This window comes from Larimichthys crocea, chromosome XII (genome assembly GCF_000972845.2).
Source record: "Larimichthys crocea isolate SSNF chromosome XII, L_crocea_2.0, whole genome shotgun sequence".
NCBI lineage: Eukaryota > Metazoa > Chordata > Actinopteri > Sciaenidae > Larimichthys > Larimichthys crocea.
The window spans coordinates 21,304,640-21,309,836 of NC_040022.1; the positions used below are offsets into that span (position 1 = coordinate 21,304,640).

The 5,197-nt window shown below is 39.6% G+C and overlaps 1 long non-coding RNA gene across 1 annotated transcript; it reads left to right on the forward strand.

The window, feature by feature from the left end:
* On the forward strand, positions 1–3,270 carry LOC109140983 (uncharacterized). The gene is made up of 3 exons (XR_002042622.2): positions 1–244; positions 421–527; positions 1,515–3,270. It is a non-coding gene; the product is annotated as an uncharacterized LOC109140983 (long non-coding RNA).
* The last annotated feature ends 1,927 nt before the right edge of the window (positions 3,271–5,197 follow it).

Consider the following 5,197-nt stretch of genomic DNA (forward strand, 5'->3'; position numbering starts at 1 on the left):
GGGATGCTTGGGACAAAATGTTCTAATCCCAAACCAACATCACAGAGAATTACTCAGGGATTTCACATTGTTTCCATTTTGGAACGAGGACTATTCTCCCAGTGTGACCCAGGAGAACGTCAGCAGGGATCAGTTGCTCTCAGGAGTGGAACAAGAAATATCAGTCGTAGGTGTAGGTCTGACTGTTCTGAAGCGCCTGTAAAAAGATATGAAACAGACAAAAGAGAATCCTCCACAGATGAAGGTAATGGCCACAGGAGCTATATGTGATATGGACACTTTATAAAATGAAAAATATGATGTTGTCAGACAGTATGGACAGTATGAGAGGTCATGTTGGAAATGCTGTTTAGTTCACTGTGAAGACAGGAGATTATGCGGTTAACGTTACATGTTTCTTGTTATTAAATTTGTCCAAAGGCATCATGTGAGCTGCACTTCTGACTGTGACCACTGTGACACAATGGCAGCACAGGCGAGCACTGTTCCCGAGGACTTGGCAAAAACGTGTGCACACATAGGAATGCGTAAGTGTGTGTTTTTTGTATCTTCATCTTTTTTTTCTCACTGACAGTAAAACAGAAAGACAGATTACACAAACACACATACAGTACTCACAAACAGCAGGGGAGCCCAAAATCTTGCTGTAATTAGATCCACTGGGACTGTTCTTCACTGACCCAGAAGTAGTAAATGCTCTTGACCTTACAGCTGAGCTGTCTTAACAGTATTGGATTTTAAAGATATAAGCTGAATGTTTTACACAGTGAACCATGTCAGCACTGATTATATTTACTCTCACAAAGTGTGCAAGTTTGCAGTAAATGTGTTTTTATTCCCAGATTTCATTGTGTGGTTGAATAACTTCTTGTCAATAGTCTGAAGTGTTTCAATTCTTTTTAACCACCTCAGTGTCCATTGCAAATCCTTTTGTTTATTATGTTTTTGTTTATTATTATATAATAAAGGCAGAGATTGCATTGCTATTTCATGTTTATTATTAGTATTAGTAACGTATTACCACTTTACAGTCACCCAAATACACATACAAATCAAAATATCATCTATTAATTTCTGGGCTTATGTGCACTGGAGAAGCCAGCCTGCTTTTGTTCTTGGAGAAAATATACCAGACCTTTCCTCATTGACACTGACCACATGGCCATACAGTCACTGTAAATAGCACTCTTTCTGCTTATGGCTACAATGGCTTCATAGTCACTGTCGCTGTGGTATCAGAGGGGCTAACGGATGCAAGTGTCTGCTGAAATGCCATAAAGCTCCACAAACACTGGAGGGAGTGCTGGACTACTGTCTATCATAATGAGTTGAAGACAGAGAAAGTTAGCTTGGACAGTGACCCGGATGGTCACACTGGTTTCACTGAATTCTTACAGCTGTTATCTGCAATATTTTCATAAATCATTTGCCTAGGACTGAATATGGCAGGAAATGAATATAATATTGATAACTACATTTTTATTAGTGTATAATCTTCATGTTTTTTTCTATAGATGCTGTAGTCTGCCATGTTTCTACAGTAGCCCAGAAGCAAGGGGATTAGCACTACAGTAAATCCTTCACACTGGTCCTATTAATTAAAGTCGATATAAGGAAATAAATGAGCAAATAAGTACATTCAATAATTAATATGTGCAGAATTCCAATAAAATACACACATACAAATACGACTGAGGAAAAATGCATGCTAAGTTTTCAAACTGAACTCTTGTTTTTGTTTTTCTGTTTATTATTACTGCACCTTTCCCCTGTTTATTACCCTCTTAGCATTTGTAGCATCTGAGTAATGCTGGCGCTTACATAATAAGTCACTCACTAAGACCCTAATTTAGCACAGTGGTGCCACGGGGTAGTTGAGAAATGTGCATGTCAGATAGTTTCCTTGGAAAGTCATCGTCTCCTAAAGACTATTCCATGAATAGATACAATCTATTGCATTGTGTACAACTTATAATGCCTTTATAATCAGTTGATGGTTTTCAACAATTATCTTTCCACTGTGACTCAAGTATTGTTAATCATGGCAATATATTTGGTTCTTCAGTGTTTCTGCATTACTACATTGAGCTACAGTTTACAGATGTGCATGAAAAACAGGTTGCTCTATTTTTAGCACACACTTTCAGACACATTAATGCAAATTATAAGGCTTAGGTGTCTGACCTTATTTTAAGAGAAGCATTACATAAGTGTTCACTACTTGAAATGGAAGGAAATGCCTGGGCCTGTCAGAGAACGAGAGAGAAGTTGCAGTCTGACTATTCTGGGATTGCAGTCAGGTTCTTTTCTCCACATTTTTTCCCCCTCTTCCGCCCTGAGAGAGAGTATGAATATTAATCAATGCTTTTATCATTTGTTATGGAACGGCTGCCTCTGTGTTTGAATGGCAGGGAAGCCATAAACCTGTTTTTCCCCCTCCATGGTATTACCATATGAGTCGAAAACATTTCTCACAGAAAGAGAGCACAGGACTTGTTTGAACATAAAAGCCGCTGTGTGGAAGGGAAGCTGTGCCGCATGGATGAATCATTTGTCCTTTCAGATTTGTTTAGAGAGGTGATGATTAATCAACAGGTAAAATGTGAGATAAATGACACGCTCCACAGACGGGCCTATGTGAGGCAGGAGGGCCCGTGCCTGTGTCCATATGTGTGTGTTTACTTAACATATAATGTGGCAAGGCAAATGCCTCTAAGCTGGCTACAGCCAAAATCCTCACGTGCAGCTCACGTCTAATCAAAGTTTCTGTGTGTGTGTGTGTGTGTGTGTGTGTGTGTGTGTGTGTGCATATTTATGTGTGGCAGATCCCATGACGTCATGCTGTCATCCTTGAGCAGCTTAGGCAGCATGTCAGGGCGTATTAAACGTCCAAACCACGTGACGCTTGACCTCTGACCTCGTTGCTTCCTTGCAGACACAAGCTCAGAGTGAAACAGAGTAAAAAAGTGAGACACTGAACAAATCTGACAAACACAATACAAAGAGGCTGCATATAAAACGCACTGAGGTAAAGACAGATTTGAATAACATAAGGTGAGACAATTATAAAGCGTAGTTCTGTACCACTGAGGGATAGAGAGAGGTTGACAGTTCTTAATGACTTCCCAAAGTGGACAGCACCTGTCAATTGACCATTAATAGGCTGCTTGAATAGACCGTAGCTGACCAGAGGGAGATTACATTGAAGAATGCCTGAGGACGTCAGTATACGCCTGACCTGTTGCCATGATAACTGGAGCTCCGGTTATAGCGGAGTGAAAAAAAGGTTTGTGGATTCATTCAAGAAATCTTGCAGCAGTTATGAACAATGACAAATTGACAACCCTTTCCTTTCTTTTCTTTTAACCAGTCGAGTTCTGCATTTAATATCTGTCTGCATTTTCACTCAGTGCTCACATGTTCTCACCAAGGAGAGAAAGCAACGTATTTATATTGCGTGTTTCCTCATCATTAACTCCATTTCGATTAAATAAGTTTGCTTGATTGTTATTCTAATAGAAAAACTTTCCACCACATGAGTCTACCTGATAAATATATATATATCAATAACCTCAATATAATATATATTATAATGTCATCACCAGGTGTATTCTGCAATCCCACCTAACATGAATTCATTTCGCAGTGAGATATTATGACTCATTGCCTCATATAAAATCACATTACACATTTGACTTCCATGTTTTCAAAATGAGTTGTATGTATCTACGTCCTCTGATTTGTACAGTTGCCAGGTAATATGATTGTGTCCTTGGTGCCTAAGCCATTCTCCCATATGGCGTTCGATGGTTTTAATATCTTTTCTAATGTCTGTTCAGAGCCGAAATTGTCTTCCAGAACAGCCATTAGTTTCAACCTCCAGCTACCATCGACTTTGATGCGCAGAAACGATGGCATTCAATCACATGGGCGTTCATTTGGGAAGGGAAGTGAGGAGGCAGCTAGAAGAAGAAGAAGAAGAAATGAAGACAAATAAGAAGTAACAATGTGCTCGGATTGGACTAGCCTTTATGTTTTATTTGTTTTGTGTTTATGATTTGTGTTGGTGTATAACACTTGCACAGCAGCAGATGGCATGTGCAGTTGTCTGCCAGAGCTTCCACTTCTCACTGTGTCAAACAAACACACAAACGTGCATATGCACACACATGCAGAGTCTACAATTATCCCCCCTTGAAGGCTCATCTGCTCAGGATATTGCCTTGGGACAGAACAGGAATGAGTGTTGCAGTAGGTTTGCTGTGTTCCTTCAGCCTAATAGCTGAGACACTAAGAAAAGAGTAATTGCACATATATAATTTGGATAATTGGATTCATACGTCCACCACAAGAAGCCATGACAAGACTGTGAAAACAGTGTGTATCTCCAAGCACAGTGACGTATCTTACAGTAGTCCCCACACAAATGTAGGTTTTAAGATGCATTAGATCTTTGACTGTTCAGATAGAAGTTTTAGAAATGTCTTAATGTAACCTTGACTTTTGTGCAGTGGAGATAATGCTGGACTTGTGTTAGCGTTTACAACTTTACTTGACCTCACATGTTTTTCCATAAAGGATGTATTTTTCTAAATAGCCACAACCAAAATGTATGAATAAAGAACACTACACACTCTCATTGTTGTGAGTTGTGCATGATATGAGCATGATTCAGTAATTAGTTTTCACTTAATAATAGTAGGAATATTTTAGTGCCTGTTCCAGCCATTAGTACGTGAGGCCCATGGTGACAGGTGCAGAGTGTATTATTGGGTCGGTGAGTCAGTCTGTCTATCAGACAGTTCTTAAAATTTTAATGGGTTGCTACCCTTAACACCACACTCACTACACTGCATTCATAGGATACTTGTTATCTAACTGGAAAAACACATATGCATGTACATATACATAGATAGATAGGATATAAAAACACATGTACACGCACGCACACAGGCAAAATGACCCTTCCCTACCCTTATCTGCCCCTCACATGTTATGCAATAATCTCTAAAAACACATACACACATAAGCATGCACACTCACAACCATGTCCTTCAACCCAGGGTCAATATCAACCTTCACTCCACCCTCCCAGCACACTTCCACCCAACCGGGCTTTATTGTGATACACACCCATGTAAATCCCTGCCATCAAAAAATGGCCATGCTGCACTATTTGCATTCACACAGTTGCTGT